Below are 17,606 nucleotides of genomic sequence, written 5' to 3' on the forward strand. Positions count from 1 at the left end.
TTTTAACGGAAATAAAAGTTACCCTCAAATCGATGGAAATCTCGACGTAGTCTTATCGCCGCCGGTCGGACCGCTCGCACGCCGCCGGTTGAACCGCCTCCCTGCCACAGGTGTGACCGCCGTACACCCACCGGTTAGACCGCCGCCTTGCTGTCGGGGCCTAGAAACACCGGTAGATGACAAGCTCGAAGATGTACATTGAAACTTTTCGGCTTTATTACATCAACTAGTGTTTAGAAAGTGCATAAACAGCACTCCTCACCAAAATCTTGAACTAAATTCGAAACCCTAAATTTCTCTCAACTCTAGTCTCTCTAAAACCAATACCGGGAAGCCTCACGCTCCCTCTCTATTTATACATGAAAATCCTCCTACTCAAAGTATGTCACACCCTGAAAATCGCTAAATTATAAATCGTTGTGAAAAAGGAATTTTTTTTAGAAATTATTTAATAATAAAAGAAAGTGTGTGAATAAAATCTATTAAAAATTTGAACTTAAACTTGAGCTAGAAAAATTTTTATTAAATACTTTGTATGCCCAAGTATTTTCTGGATTTTTCCCATAATTATTTGAGCATTGGAAGTATTTTTAATAAATGAAAGATTATTTTAGCAATTATTTAAATTAAAAAGTTAATTAAATTCTCTTCCTCAGTCTGGGCTGAATCCAGCCCACTCCTTCCTCTCTCCTCCTCCCTCAGCCCGCCGGCCCAGCTCGCTCTCTCCTCCCTGCGAAGTCCACTTCGCTTCCTTTCTCTCTCCCGAGCCGGGCCCACCTGTCGGACTCGCCTTCCTCCTCCAGCCGGCCGCTCCTCCCGTGCCGTGTGAAGCCGACGCCGCATCCTCCGCTCGATCCGGTGCATCCTGTGCTCCGTTTCCGAAATTGGTTGCAAAAACGGATTCCCCTCGATCTCCTCTACCTTATCCCCAAGAAACCCCCTTGAATCCCGTGGTATATCACGTGGATTCGACGCGGTTTTGAGTTCCTATTTTCCGGCGAACCCTAACTAATCCGTCGCCGATTTCATCCGTTCCCGAGCCGATCTCTCCCTTTTCCGGCTATTAATAGCAGTCCCGAGACCTCCTCTTCTGTTTCCCTCTTTTTCCCGAGTTTTTCCCTAGCCCTAGCCGCCTCCCCACGTTCGGCTTCTCTCTCCGCCACCGGCCATCGCTCCAGCCGCCCCTCGCCGGCGCCTCGGTCGACGCCGCCCTATGTTGCCGCTACCCTCGGCTCCGCAAAGCCGAGCTCCACCTCGGCCACCCGTTCCTTTGCGCCAAACCCCGCCGGAATTCACCGTCACCGTGAAGGCCGAGCCGTCGCCATGTTTTGATCTCTGGCAAAGCTTTGCCGCTTCTCCCGTGGTCGCCGAACCTCGCCGTTTCTTCTGGTGGCATCGCAGCACCAAGTTGAAGCCCGTCCACCCCTCTGTTGCCGCCGCTCGTCGCCAGAAAGCCATCGCCATCGTCACCCCAAGGTCGCCGACCATCTCCCTCGCCGTCTGTCATCGCGTAAGTGGTGGTAAGGGTCGCCTTGATCTCCTCTCTCTCCCGGTGCCCTCCGTTTGAATCATTATGCCGTGGTTCGCTGGTAACTGCCGTTCCCGGGCTCGCCGGCGTCGATCCTGCGTGGCAGCCATGTCATCGCTGACATCAGCGCCATCTTGGCCATCCAAAATTAATATAAATTTGTCATCTCTGTTCAATGACATATTATTCCTTTTTAATATATGTCATCTACCAAATATGATCTAATCTTTTCCGGAGGATGTTTTAATCTTTTTTTTCTCAGCTATAAATCATTTGTAAATTGTTTAATCAATTTGGAATAGTCTTTTCTTTAATAGGTTTAATGGGAATTAAATCTTGTAAAATTCATATCTAATTCATACGAACTCGGAATGAGGTCGTTCAAGTCTCATAATTCATCTAAATTCAATCTCTACCCATTTATGAATTTTAATTGTACTGTTCATTTGGTTTTTATTAGTGTTTTTCCTTGTTTTGCACTCTAGGTTTAGTTTTCCGTTGTTTCGGAGGATCGTTCGTTCGTTGGAGAAGTTCCTGAAGATGAATTGAAGATGCTTGTTTGTAAGGCAAGTCACACAGATCCCAAACAACCCTTTGAGCATGTTGAACCCGTTTAAAGCTAATGTTTTATTTCAACTTATGCATTATTTTCGAATGCCATCGGGTGGTGAGCCTTTCCCAATTAATTATGGCCAAAGATGACTTTATTTTCCCATGGGTTATAATTTGATTAGCTAGAACCTTATATATTGGTTTGGTTCAGCTAAAAGCTATATATATATAATTGCTTAGCCATGCTTAGAAACATTAGCTCATTAATGGGATGAATCATATATACTACATTATTATTTATGATTATATTTAATGGTAGCTCACGATGGTTAATCGTGTTATGATAATTAATTGATAATTAAAACTTGTCAATGGTGGGTTGTGAGCACATGGTTTTGAAGGTCGTGCTCATGGCAATTAAGGACCGGTTCGCGAGCTACTGTTGTGAGACATTAACCGTACCAACCACAAGCCAGCGTGGGCAACGGCTTTACCTTTTGTATAGCATGGTTCATTACGGGGTGCCAGACTGTGAAACGACGAGAAGTCCGTGGGGGTCGTTGGGGAGTCCATTGCCTCTGGTTTTGAGGGGGAGATTATGATCCAGGAATGGTGCACTGTGGTGAGTTGTGTTGTGTGAAGGGTATTGTCACGATTTCCCCCTTTGCAGTGCCGTGGTGGTACTTCGGGGCATGGCAACATGTGTGGAATCGTGTCTTGTGGGCGGGTCTAACAATGTTTTTCGTGATTAGTCCCACACTACTGATTAATGATAACAATGTGATAATTAATTTGACTCCTGGTTTGGAATTGTTAATTCCTGGTTTGGAGGTTTGATCTATACGACCGGGGTTGGTTGTTCTGGTTTGGTTGGGTCTGAGCAGCATGGGTGTGCTGTTCAGTGTTGATTAATATTGATGATTAATTACTCTACTGTTTTACTACTCTTAAATCTTTGCTAAATGCTGCTTTCGCAAATGAGCCTATATTATGCCATCCTTTGGTATTCTTGTGCACTTGCATATTTGCTGTGTGGCTTGTTGAGTATGTCATATGCTCTTTCTTGCAATAATCATCAAACCTCAGTTGAAGAAAAAGGATCCAGAAGGAGAAGACCTTTGGCTTAGATCCCAGTTGAGCTGCCTGTGGGAGTGGAGCTGAAGCTTCGCTAGATTTTATTTTCCGCTGCAGTTTTCTTCATGGTGAGGACTAAGTGCCTCTTATGTAAGTATTTATCGTTTTAGTTATTTTGATGAATCGTATATTAAATTGTCAGTTTGTGTACCTCGGCTGATTCCTGGACGAGGGTTTTAATGCACAAATTAGTTCAGAAATTACTTGTGAATTTCTGGGCGTGACAAGTTGGTATCAGAGCCATCTCGACTGTAGGTCAAGCCAAACGGTTAAACCCATAAGGACGTGTCTTTGCTAAAACAAAAATCTATTTGCAAAAGTCTGTTTTCCTCCTTATCCCATTGCTCCTTGCAAAAGCTTTTCTCATCCTCCCTTCCCCGTCTTTCAACTTGCTTTAAATGAATCCCTACAAGGAGAGGTTGGAAAAGATGATGGCACGCTTTGATGAAATTTGGGGTGATCTGCCCAAAAAGATTGATCAGATTAATGAGAGAAGAGAAGCTCTGGAAAGCAATGCATTATTCTAAAGGAAGCTAAGAAATATGGGAACTATGGTTTTATAAGTGAGCTTTGTCGTATGATGTATGATCTTGGATATGAGGTTCCACCAAAGTACACTAAAGTATCTACTCATGTTGGAAACCAATTGCATTGCATGACAACTGTTACTCTTGTTTCCGACAAGGAAGATCTTCCCCAGATATCATTCAATGGCAAGGCTAATTGTTTCTTTTATGCTCGTGAAGGAGTCGCATTCGAAGCTTTGTGTTGTCTCGGTCGTCATTTCAAGGATCGTCTGGAGAATTTTACATATCACTACCATCCGAAACATGGTGATGATTTTTGGTTGAACGGTTGTATGCATACCCAAGGAGAAGATAACCAAACGATTGTGCATATGACTACAATGTTGGATGCTATTGATGACCTCCACACTAATTACAAGACTCAAGCCATAAATCAGAAGCATGCCCAACAGGAGAAAATTGCCAAGCTATAGAAGATGGTTGAACAAATGGAAGACATGTCTCAACCTGAAGATAGTGACACCGCCAAGATGTTGAAATATACAGAAGCTCGTTTTGCCCAGTATCGCAAAGACACCAATCGTAAGCTCGTCCTTCACAAGAAAAGGATCTTCGAATTAGAAGATGAACCATGGAAGTTGAACGTAGAACCTTCATTGGATGAAAGATGATTATGAAGATGTGAAGCCTATTTATGTTGACAAGCGTCTCTGCACTGGAATTATTTTTCTCATGGAAGGTCGATTCCGGTGAGGATGAGTCAGTTGAAAAGCCTCTAAGTCCAAAGGAAATATGGAGAAGTTTTAAGCACCTATGGCAGAACCTAAGCTTTACCCTCAAGAGTAGTGGTCTTTTGTTTAGTTAGATCGTTGTGTTAGCTTGCTTGCTTAAGTTTTGTTTGTGTGTGTGTGGGTTTTAGCGTATGGGATATATCAAGGGTTGTGATATAACCATACTAGTTCTAGAGTTCAGTTCAGTGTTAAAGAACAACCTATTTCACATCAATAAAAATTAAAGTTTAGTAAAAACAAAAAAAGTCTATTCTATTCTGAATCCCCTGCTACTTTCTTAACCCTTCCTATCTCTCTCTTACCTCCTACCTAAGAGAATGGATTTAAGGAAAGGAAGTTTTGTGCTTATCAGTGCCAGTGGTTTTAACAACAAGTTAACAGTTAAGGAACAATGTGTCTGGATCTCCAAATAAAATTCATCCTGATGCTGATGTGGACAACACAGTCAGTCATCCAAGGAAAGTTAAAAGTCAGAAGCTCAAAGGACGCCATTGAAACAAAATTCAAGAGAATTGTTCACATTTGGTCTCTCACTCGTTTTAAGGTTCCATGTTTGATGTGAGCAAGGGTCATTAAGGAATAAGGAAGATAAAAGCTTACATCTATGTGATCAAGATGATTATTATCGCTACAATGTGCTTTATAGAAGGAATGATTATATCAAGGTGTCTGAAAGGACAATTCTTTTTGCACTATTTTATTAAGTCAAGAGAATAGTGTCAGTAAGGCTAAGACATTAAACAATGAGGAATGTAAAGAGATGTTGATTTAGAAGAAAAAAATAGCAAGAAGATTCAATTCCCACGTCTTCAATGTGAAGTAAATGGAGGTTAAAGTTTGCATTGTTATGGAAAAGTGAACACATTAATTACAACAATTATTCCTGTTATCATGGTAATGGAATATCAAGTGAAGGCTCGGTTCATAAAAGATTTTGTCTTTCGATTAATGGAATAGATCAGGAGATAATAATTGCTAGCCCAATTCAGTAATAGTCAGGCTCGCGAAGGATGGCAGAAGTTGTAATCGATCATTGGACGGTTCCTTGTTGATGGCAGTAATCATGACATTATTTCTGTTAGTAGTAACCAGATAATACTATCAAATGTGATCAGCAAAAGTATCATCAAGAAAGGTTCAAGTTTGTATATGTTTTAGTTTGTGTAAGAAGATTGTTAATGAAGAGGAATGCACCCCTTTCATGTTGGGGATTGGTATGAGTTAATTGTTTTGAGTCAAGACATTTTCGTAGAGACTATGCTAATCACAACTAAGAACCAACAGTTCTAGAGAGAGAGATATGGAAAATGTGTTCATGACGGTCTATTCAATGTGAGACAATTTCTAAAGGTCGATAGTTGAAGTTCTAGCATTAATAGTCAATTATCAAGTAAGATGGATATTAGCTGTAGATGGTTGCATATATGATTCTACCCCAAGGTCTACAGTCAATACCCTGAGAATTGGAGCAAGTTCGAAGTGTAATGTTAATGGATGCAAGACTGCAACCACAACGAAATTTACTATGGCAGATCTCTGTCATATCATAACTAAGAAGGACTAGTTGACTGCGTTACTATTATCCAACTGAATGAAAGGCCAGCTAATGTCTATATTGCAAATGATCTATAATAGTTCAAGAGATTTAAATGGTTTGTGTTTTCATGAGTAAAAAAAATATGGCTCCGGCAGGTGCAATAATAATTAGACAGAGGATAAGATATGGATCCAAGCAATCAGTTTAATTCCAGTTTATCGAAGATATATGAGATTCAAAGTTGTTTTAAGGAATGCCAGTCTGTCTAAAAGTTATGGATTCAGTTAAATAGAATCATCACTGTGTTGAATAAGTATGTAATCAAAGAAAGTGAGACTATGGATTCTACGGTGATGTATTGGAATAATATAGTTGATGCATGAACCTTAATATTTATCGATGGTCAGAGGTATACTCATGTCAAACAGATGTTTATGGCAACTCAGGAAAACAAGAATAAAGACAAAGTGATAATCAATCAAGGATATACAAAGTCGTAATGGGAGTTTCCTGCACCAGAGGCTGCTTGAAAGTACTAAAGAAGGTTTATACTCTACTAATATGGTGCAAGGTTAGGAATGGTTTGCTTGTCGACACATCACTTGTACGAGACTTGACGAATCACTACAAAGTTTCTGTAAGATAGCGTATGGGTCGTTCTACTTGTTACACGTACACCAATGGGATAAAGATGAGTGTGGACATCATTACTATATTAATCTGAAGTATGAAAATGATAATGGATGTCACTACTACGTCAATCTGAAGTGTGAAGATGATAACAAGGAGAAGGATACATAGAAAGGTGATAAATAAAGAGTCAATTGAAATGGAACAACAATCACTAGGACAGTCAGATCAAGTGTGGAGTTCTCTAATTCAAGGTATTTTGGAACTGCAGAGGCCATAAAACACGGTTGCAAAGTGGTTTTACATCAATGTTTGAAGTAAAGTCTTGATAGTCTATCCAGATGGTTGATAGTCAAGCTATTCAAGAAGCTACATTGGAAACTAGAATCAGAAAGGTTAAGGGGTCACCGTTACAGGAAATAATTCAATAATATTTGAGATAGAAACAATAATTGTTTTCACTGCAAAAAGATGAACAGCGGATCAAAGAAGATACTTCAAGATCAGCTGTCAGTTAAAGTATTTGTAAGCCCGGATTGAGAAGGCACAAATATTTCCTTAATATACTTTATGGATAAGAAATTTTTTTCCATAAGGAAATAGGAAATCATTTTACCATGGAAGGTGGGATTGGACTAAAGTGGAATCATGGGAATCAATTTGACTCCAGTAATAGGCAAAATTTCTATGGACTTGATATACTTCAAAGTATTCCAAGGAAAAGCTAAAGCGGACCTTTGGTCGAATACAACAATGTTTGGAGATCTTGTAATCAACATTCTCAAGGTTGAAGGGATAATGTTTACGAAAGGCAGACCTGACAATGTCTACAAGAGGATTATGTTAGGTGTTAGTTCTATTGGAAGAAGGACAAAAAAAAAGGGGTCAGATTATTGCCCTACCCGATTTCTTGCTAGCTATTCCAAATCTCGGGACGAGATTTCTGTAAGGGGGGTGGATTTGTCACACCCTAAAAATCGCTAAATTATAAATCATTGTGAAAAAGGAATTTTTTTTATAAATTATTTAATAATAAAAGAAAGTGTGTGAATAAAATCTATGAAAAATTTGAACTTAAACTTGAGCTAGATAAAATATTATTAAATATTTTGTATGCCCAAGTATTTTCTGGATTTTTCCCAGAATTATTTGAGCATTGGAAGTATTTTTAATAAATGAAAGATCATTTCAGCAATTATTTAAATTAAAAGTTAATTAAATTCACTTCCTCAGTCTGGGCTGAATCCAGCCCACTCCTTCCTCTCTCCTCCTCCCTCAGCCCGCCGGCCCAGCTCGCTCTCTCCTCCCCGCGAAGTCCACTTGGCCTCCTTTCTCTCTCCCGAGCCGGGCCCACCTGTCGGACTCGCCTTCCTCCTCCAGCCGGCCGCTCCTCCCGTGCCGTGTGAAGCTGACGCTGCATCCTCCGCTCGATCCGGTGCATCCTGTGCTCCGTTTCCAAAATTGGTTGCAAAAACGGATTCCCCTTGATCTCCTCTACCTTATCCCCAAGAAACCCCCTTGAATCCCGTGGTATATCGCATGGATTCGACGCGGTTTTGAGTTCCTATTTTCCGGCGAACCCTAACTAATCGGTCGCTGATTTCATCCGTTCCCGAGCCGATCTCTCCCTCTTCCGGCTATAAATAGCAGTCCCTAGACTTCCTCATCCGTTTCCCTCTTTTCCCCGAGTTTTTCCCTAGCCCTAGCCGCCTCCACACGTTCGGCTCCTCTCTCCGCCGCCGGCCATCGCTCCAGCCGCCCCTCGCCGGAGCCTCGGTCGACGCCGCCCTATGTTGCCGCTACCCTCGGCTCCACAAAGCCGAGCTCCACCTCGGCCACCCGTTCCTTTGCGCCAAACCCCGCCGGAATTCGCCGTCACCGTGAAGGCCGAGCCGTCGCCATGTTTTGATCTCCGGCGAAGCTTTGCCGCTTCTCCCGTGGTCGCCGAACCTCGCCGTTTCCTCCGGTGGCATCGAGCGCCAAGTCGAAGCCCGTCCACCCCTCCGTTGCCGCTGCTCGTCGCCAGAAAGCCGTCGCCATCGTCAACCCAAGGTCGCCGGCCATCTCCCTCGCCGTTTGTCGTCGCGTAAGTGGTGGTAAGGGTCGCCTTGATCTCCTCTCTCTCCCGGTGCCCTCCGTTTGCGTCATTGTACCGTGGTTCGCTGGTAACCGCCGTTCCCGGGCTCGCCGGCGTCGATCCTGCGTGGCAGCCATGTCATCGCTGACATCAGCGCCATCTTGGCCATCCAAAATTAATATAAATTTGTCATCTCTTTTCAATGACATATTATTCCTTTTTAATATATGTCATCTACCAAATATGATCTAATCTTTTCTGGAGGATGTTTTAATCTTTTTTTCTCAGCTATAAATCATTTGTAAATTGTTTAATCAATTTGGAATAGTCTTTTATTTAATAGGTTTAATGGGAATTAAATCTTGTAAAATTCATATCTAATTCATACGAACTCGGAATGAGGTCGTTCAAGTCTCATAATTCATCTAAATTCAATCTCTACCCATTTATGAATTTTAATTGTACTATTCATTTGGTTTTTATTAGTGTTTTTCGTTGTTTTGCGTTCTAGGTTTAGTTTTCCGTTGTTTCGGAGGATCGTTCGTTCGTTGCAAAAGCTCCTGAAGATGAATTGAAGATGCTTGTTTGTAAGGCAAGTCACACAGATCCCAAACAACCCTTTGAGCATGTTGAACCCGTTTAAAGCTAATGTTTTATTTCAACTTATGCATTATTTTCGAATGTCATCGGGTGGTGAGCCTTTCCCAATTAATTATGGTCGAAGATGACTTTATTTTCCCATGGGTTATAATTTGATTAGCTAGAACCTTATATATTGGTTTGGTTTAGCTAAAAGCTATATATATATAATTGCCTAGCCATGCTTAGAAACATTAGCTTTTGTATGGCATGGTTCATTACGGGGTGCCAGACTGTGAAGCGGCGAGAAGTCCGTGGGGGTCGCTGGGGAGTCCATTGCCTCTGGTTTTGAGGGGGAGATTATGATCCAGGAATGGTGCACTGTGGTGAGTTGTGTTGTGCGAAGGGTATTGTCACGATTTCCCCCTTTGCAGTGCCGTGGTGGTACTTCGGGGCATGGCAACATGTGTGAAATCGTGTCTTGTGGGTACAGTGGTACATCTCTGCCAGAGTAAAACTATTCGAATAGCCGTGCCTGCGGTTATGGGCGGGTCTAACAATGTTTTTCGTGATTAGTCCCACACTACTGATTAATGATAACAATGTGATAATTAATTTGACTCCTGGTTTGGAATGGCTAATTCCTGGTTTGGAGGTTTGATCTGTACAACCGGGGTTGGTTGTTCTGGTTTGGTTGGGCCTGAGCAGCATGAGTGTGCTATTCAGTGTTGATTAATATTGATGATTAATTACTCTACTGTTTTACTACTCTTAAATCTTTGCTAAATGCTGCTTTCGCAAATGAGCCTATATTATGCCATCCTTTGGTATCCTTGTGCACTTGCATATTTTGCTGTGTGGCTTGTTGAGTATGTCATATGCTCATTCTTGCAATAATCATCAAACCTCAGTTGAAGAAAAAGGATCCAGAAGGAGAAGACCTTTGGCTTAGATCCCAGTTGAGCTGCCTGTGGGAGTGGAGCTGAAGCTTCGCTAGATTTTATTTTCCGCTGCAGTTTTCTTCATGGTGAGGACTAAGTGCCTCTTATGTAAGTATTTATTGTTTTAGTTATTTTGATGAATCTGTATATTAAATTGTCAGTTTGTGTACCTCGGCTGATTCCTGGACGAGGGTTTTAATGCACAAATTAGTTCAGAAATTACTTGTGAATTTCTGGGCGTGACAAAGTAGGAGTACAACTCCTAATCACACTAGACTCTATCCAAATTACAATCTCCTAAAGCCTGCAGCCTCACAACCGGCTACCGTCAATCCGTGTCCTAGCCAACCTGACATGGACAAATGTCTGTCTCATACGAAGTCCCAGTCGGCCTCGGCCTCCTGCCATGGAGCCTGCCTTGGACTCACTGAGCCAATCACACATGTATATGCATACATGCATACATGTACCACTACAATACACTTGCATGCATCGATCAATATACCACACATATGCATGCTACACACAAGCAAGCATACACATATGCACGCTACAGTACACCACCGTACTGTAGCACCATATATATACTCCTCTTCTAAATTCTTCCAATCCTCTTCGCGAACACCGACGCTTGCAAGCATATCTCGTGAAGCCCGTTGCGATGATCTCTTCCACACGATGTCCATCCACCGTATGCCATCTCGTATCCAACTTCGTCACCCGGTATCCTTGACCGTCTGGACCTCAACTCGTCCTTGAGTTTAGTCTCGATGCCCACCGTTGACCGAAGTTGATCTCCAAGAATCCTGACTCTAGTCACCTTCTCACATGGTATCCCGACCGTACTAGACCTATGCTCCTCCCTGAACATAGTCCCGATCGTCACCATTGACCAAGGCTGACCTCAAGTCACCTGCATACAATCAGATAAAACAACCGTTCCTGGGCACAAATATCACAACCTGACCCACATTAGTCACACGCACTCACACCAACATTCACACATCTTTTCAAATCAATTCACTGATTAAATCATTTGTACAGCCAATTGTTCATCACAAATGACAATGATTTCACAACTTCAGATGGGTTACATTTTCATCATCTCCATAAGGGTCAGGCTAGATTTATTGACTCTTGAGTTTTCCTGAGTGTTCGGTTTATGGGAGAATGCACGTTTAAATATGCATGGGGGAGGCCCCATGGCAGAATTCCATAGTTCCCCAAATAAATTTGTAGAGTGCCACGTGGCCCAATGAAAGATTAGATATTCCACCCTGAAATTGGTATTAGATATTAGAGCAAGTTTAATAGTGTAGCCAACTGCTAGATCTAAATCATTTATAGTCAATCTAATAGCCAATTCATACAATAGTTAACTACAAATATATACGACTTTTGGCGATTGTTATATGCCTTGGCAAGGATCTACATAAATTGCAAAATATATACTTGAGTGATCTGAGAGTAAGTCAATATGAGGAGTATAGCCAGCTTTGCAGAAATTCATGAAAACCCCGAGAGTTCAACGAAAGAATACAAGAAGGACTGGAATCGAGACTGTTTCATCTATCAATTACCCAAGATGGTAAGCTAGACACTTCTGAAGTTCACAGGTACGAGAATTGTTTTGAATAATTTTTGTGCTTGCACTATATCTTGGAGAATTTTATCCTACATCTTAGCCTTTACTCAGGGACAAGTAAAGAGCAAGTGTTGGGGGTTTGTTGGTGGTCGATAAATGCCAATTCTATGCCGCCAATACCTGCATAAAACATAATAAATAACACATCCAACATAGTGGTAAGGTTTAATTCTAATTTATTCCACGAGTGTTGGTGTATATTTTGATGCAGGAGATAAACCGACGAAGTTGGGAGGAAACCTAGACTAAAGAGAGAGAATGCTTTTATCCATTCAAGAGTGGACTTTGAACTTCATCGAATTATTAGAAAAATGACCCATCGTTCCTGGAAATGGATAGTACAGAAGGAGAAGGAGTAACAGGCCAAAATCTGGGGCCTATTGGGCCAGACCAAGGTTCAGCCGAACCCCAATCTCAACCGTCCAGGCTGAGGTTTGGCACGGACGCTCCAGATCTTCTCCTAATGGCGGTTAAGGGGCACTTCGGACATTTCGTGTTCTCCAACCGTCATTACCTATCTATATAAGGACATTACCTTCTCACTTCATTCACACACACTCCAAGCTTGAGTTGAATTATAAGAGGCTCTATTGTACTATATTATACTAGAATTAGGGAGATACTAGAGTAGAGAAAGTCGGAGGAATTCCGGAGTTGTCGGTAATCCTCTTCTTATTTCTTTTACTATGTTAATTACTCTGCTTTAATCGAAATATCATCTGGAGTAATTAAGATTTATTGTGTGAGAGTTATCTCTTAGTTAGTTCCTAATCAACGTACGGGATCACTGATCACTATAATCCAGTAAAACATAGTGGTTGCTTTAGTGTTTAGCTAACGCTAAAGTAGTTTTTAACTGCGTAGACGTGGTGTCTGGGTAGTTAATTTCCGGTGTTTGCTTCGTATCCCACAGTAGGTTTGAGGTGGGTGTAGAGGTGGTGACAGCTCTCAAATACACTGAAGTCCTCCCTGTCCGGGTACATTGTAAAGCCATATCTAGGAGCAGCGGGCTGGCCAGCGAACAACGTACCACGTTAGGATTAAATTGAGCTTTCTGTAGACACTGTCTCTCACTAGTAAACCCTCTTTACCCTTAGCCTATCTTAGCTTCGTGTCCTTCGATGAACCTAGTGAAGAGCTGACACACACGTTCCTTGTGGAAATCGATACCTTGGAATACTTTCCTGTGAAGTGCTACATCGGTATCTTCTGTGTGCTTGCGGATTCTATCTGTGACGTTAAGAAATACGAACAACCATTTCTGGCGCCGTTGCCAGGAAACGGTTGCTGTCTATCTCCGAACCTTGTTCATCCTCGTATCCTTTTATTGTGAGAATAAAATTCTCGATTGGAAGTTACTATGATACTGCAAATTTTGGTCTTGTGCCTATGCAAGCTTGTTCTTTGATGTTTGGTCAACCATGGATATATGATAACAATGTTTTGCATAATGATATTGCTAATACATACACATTTAGGCATAATGGTCGAAAAATAAAATTGGTACCAATGAGTAGTGTTGAGATTTTCATCGATAATCTTGAAAGGTTGAGCAATAGAATCAATAATATTGCGATGCCTTCAACTAACTCTGAGTTATTAAAAAACGAATGTATTGTTGTGCCTCTTCCTTTGGATACTAATGTTTTGCAGGTGTCTGAGAACAACCAAGGTAATGAGGAAGAGAAGAAAGACGGGGATCAAAAAGAACTATCCATAGCTCCATGTATGCTTGAGGAATGTTTAATTGACCAAGCGCCTATAATTTCTAAAGATGAGAAAAAAGGCAATGATAATGGTGCTACAACTACTCAAGGTATGCATAGTTATGATGTGCCAACTATGTCCACTACTTATGCTATATTAGAGCAACCCATAGTGGAAACAACTGTTGAAATACCTCTGTCACAAAACAATTTGCTTGAAGTTTCTTGTGATAAATAAGAGTTGTGCGATGCTTCACTTATATCCATGCCACAACTAGTGAATGAACATGTTAGTTCTATGGTAGAGCCACCATGTGTTGAGTTTAAACATGTTATTCACATTACTAGTGAGAATGAAGAGCTTAAATTGCTATATTCTTTAAATACTCGGGGTTATATTCAATTTGATGATCTTTGTCCACTCAACTGCTTAGAGAATAAATTATTTGCTAGATTTGAATTGCCATGTCCTTCTGATGTGATTTTTCATGTTATTAGCAATTATGATAGTAAAGGAGAATATAATGTGCGTTGAGTATATATTTGTTCGAATTTGACTACACCTCTTTTTCATGATGGAATATATTGTCTAGAGGACTGCATGCGTATGTAATTCTCTATCAAGTTCCTCTAGTTGTTTAAATAAGTTACAGGTTGGTTTGCAAGAAGGGGAGTGTTGTGTTTTTTCAACTACAAAGATTTCAGGATCCAACCATATGGTCATCAAAAAATGTTCCTCACCGGATATTGTGATAGATAAAGATAAGTTCAATACGCGCCATGACAAGGTGAAACCGAGGACGGTTTCCAATCAAGAAGGGGAGGATGATGAGGACACAACTAGCACGGATATAATCATGACTACCTTATGTATTAATCAACCAAAGCTGCATATGTTTTATATTAGATTTACTTGTTATATATTTGAACAAACGTTGCTACACAATGAGTTTTCGTTTGCAGACGTACTTGCTTGGGCGAAAGAAAAGAGACCGAGCAGAAGGAATGCATGGATGATTAAAGAAGTTGATTGGGGACCAAACGAAGACCTTCTCCAAGACCACTTTCATCTCACCACGTCACTTTTGGTCCATAGAAGACAATAGATAAAGTTCTACACATTTTGGATTCGGATTCGGACCTCCTGACATCATCAACTTCAAACGGACCTAGTCGCTGATCTAGAACGAATTTCGGGGCCCATGAGTTCTTGTTTGATAGTTTTTGGAGTCTACTTTCAGATGGTTTTGGTCCCACCTTTTCTTTCTTTTATCTTCACCCCTGCTATCTTCGAGAAGCATCCCAGTAAAACCTTCTCAACCAATGGAGCATCAATCTATTTTCCAACTAACTGCTCCGCGGGGCAAATCCTATGAGCCACCTTCTTCATCGAAGCCAATTTTTAGAACTGTCTATGAGATTCATTCCGAGTTAATCAGTATGGTTTAGGAAAAACCTTTTTCTAGTGTTGACCAGGAAAATCCTTACCATCATCTGCGGGAATTCGAGCAACTTTGCTCATGCCTTAAGATTCGGCGCATGAAGCAAGAAACTGTGCAGTGGAAATTGTTTCCGTTTTCTCTTCAAGAGAGAGCGAAACAATGGTACACATCTACCGTAGGGTGTGTGCAATCAATGACTAGGAGAAATTACGAGACAGGTTCTTTCTCGCCTTTTTCCTTGTAACCCGTGTTATTGCTCTTCGTGTAGAAATTCTCAGTTTCCAAGTAGATAAATAAAAAATCAATCGGTGCAGCATGGTCCAGATTCACTAATTTAGTATAGTCTGGACCAACCTTGTCTATACCCGATCACCTGCCTGTTACAGCATTTTCACACAGGTCTGGATAAGGAGTCTGCATTCCATCTAGACATTACCACCAGAGGATCTTTTATGCACAAAACTCCATCAGAAGGAAAAGTAATTCTAGATCGAATTATGGAAAATGCATCCTTCAAGAATCAGAGTGAGGAACCACTCCTGGAGGTATGAGTATCTAGAATTGAGGAATCTTTGCCCGAGTCTAATCTTTAACCCTCCACTTCAAATGATTCGGCTGAGAAACCTTCACCCGAGCCATCGCATGTTGAGAATGAAGAAATTCAGACTCCAAGATGTGCTCCCAAGTTCGAGGATGATCTTGATGATGATTATGGAAACACCCTGAACTATTTTAGCAAAAAGAAACAACATATTCCCATGCCACCTCCCGATCCAATAGAGTTTCAGTTTCTAAAAGAGACAGTTCAGGAGTTGACATCCATTATGAGCAACGAATGACTAAAGGAGGCAGAGCTTTCTTCCGAAGTAATTCGGATAAATACCGCTCCTCGAACCATTCCTTGTCATTTATAGGGGAATAATGTTGGAATTATTTATAGTCCAACAATCGGTGTTAACATTATTTCAGAATCTTCTGCATTCGCTTACTTAAGCGATAAGGCAACAACACCGACTGACAAATTCTTCAAGCACCCTAACGGGAGCCTTATTGAAGGATATGGGATTGTTCAAGATGGGCCTATCATCTGTGACGGCAAAGAGGCAATCTTGGATTTCCATGTCATCGAAATCCAAGAGGTCGATGTTCTCATCGGATTTTCAATCGAGAAACTTCTCATCAATACCCCTCGATTGGGCTGCCTCGAGTTCTCTTTAGGGGGGCGGATACATTCTCGTTACCCTTTGACCAATCGAAGTACACTCTAACTCCCTCCCTGAAGATGAGTATGCAGAGGAAGTAAGAGCGGTGATGCCTTTCGAATCAACCGAATCACTCGTTGAAGATGATGTCCTAGACTTCATCCAAGAGGATGATGATTCCGGTGAAACTCTTGATCTTCCCAGCTTTGAACCACCGCCTCGACCTCCGCTAGAACTCAAACCCCTTCCTCAAAGCCTGCGCTATTCTTTCCTACATGGAGACAAAGAAGCTTGCGCTATGCTTTCCTACATGGAGACAAAGTAGCCCCTGTCATTATTAGTGACAAGCTTTCTGAAGACGAGACCAGTCATCTTCTTTCCGTGCTAGAAAAGCATCGCTCTGTTCTAGGCTATTCCCTCAAGGATCTCAAGGGAATCAATCCAGTTCTTTGCACACATCGCATTCCCATTGAGCCCGAGAGCTCGCCATCTAGGGAGCCTCAAAGACGGTTTAATAATGCGATGAGAGAAGTTGTGAAGAAAGAGGTATTAAAACTCTTGCACACCGGGATTATTTATCCCATGCCATACAGTAAGTGGGTTAGCCCAGTCCAAGCAGTGCCTAAGAAAGGAGGAATGACAGTCATGCAAAATGCTAATAATGAGCTAATTCCTCAATGCACTGTCATGGGATGGAGGATGTGCATTGATTATAGGAAACTCAACAAGGCCACAAAGGACCATTTTCCGCTACCCTTCATTGATGAAATGTTGGAACGGCTGGCAAATCACTCCTTATATTTCCTTGATGGGTATTCCGGTTATCATCAAATTCCCATCCATCCCGAAGATCAAAGCAAGACAACGTTCACATGCCCATATGGAACCTATGCATATCGTAGCATGTCATTTGGGCTATGCAACGCTCCCGCCTTTTTCCAGAGGTGCATGATGTCCATCTTTTCGGACATGATCGAAGAAATCATGGAAGTCTTCATGGACGACTTCTTGGTCTATGGAAAGACCTTCGGTCATTGTCTCTTGAACTTGGACAAAGTCTTGCAGCGATGCCAAGAAGAGGACCTAGTACTTAACTGGGAAAGTGCCATTTTATGGTCCGTGAAGGGGTTGTTCTTGGTCATCGAATATCAGAGAGGGGAATCGAGGTTGATCGGGCTAAGATTGAAGTAATAGATCAACTTCCTCCTCCCGTCAACATCAAAGGGATCCGTAGCTTCTTGGGTCATGCTGGCTTTTATAGAAGGTTCATCAAGGACTTCACTACAATCACCAGACCATTAACTAACCTGCTAGC

The 17,606-nt window shown here is 41.6% G+C and overlaps 1 long non-coding RNA gene across 1 annotated transcript; it reads left to right on the forward strand.

The window, feature by feature from the left end:
- The first annotated feature begins 788 nt into the window (after positions 1-788).
- On the forward strand, positions 789-12,679 carry LOC136357155 (uncharacterized). Its single transcript, XR_010742317.1, has 3 exons — positions 789-1,520; positions 2,014-3,282; positions 9,288-12,679. It is a non-coding gene; the product is annotated as an uncharacterized lncRNA (long non-coding RNA).
- The last annotated feature ends 4,927 nt before the right edge of the window (positions 12,680-17,606 follow it).

This window comes from Oryza sativa, chromosome 7 (genome assembly GCF_034140825.1).
Source record: "Oryza sativa Japonica Group chromosome 7, ASM3414082v1".
In the NCBI taxonomy this organism is placed as follows: domain Eukaryota; kingdom Viridiplantae; phylum Streptophyta; class Magnoliopsida; order Poales; family Poaceae; genus Oryza; species Oryza sativa.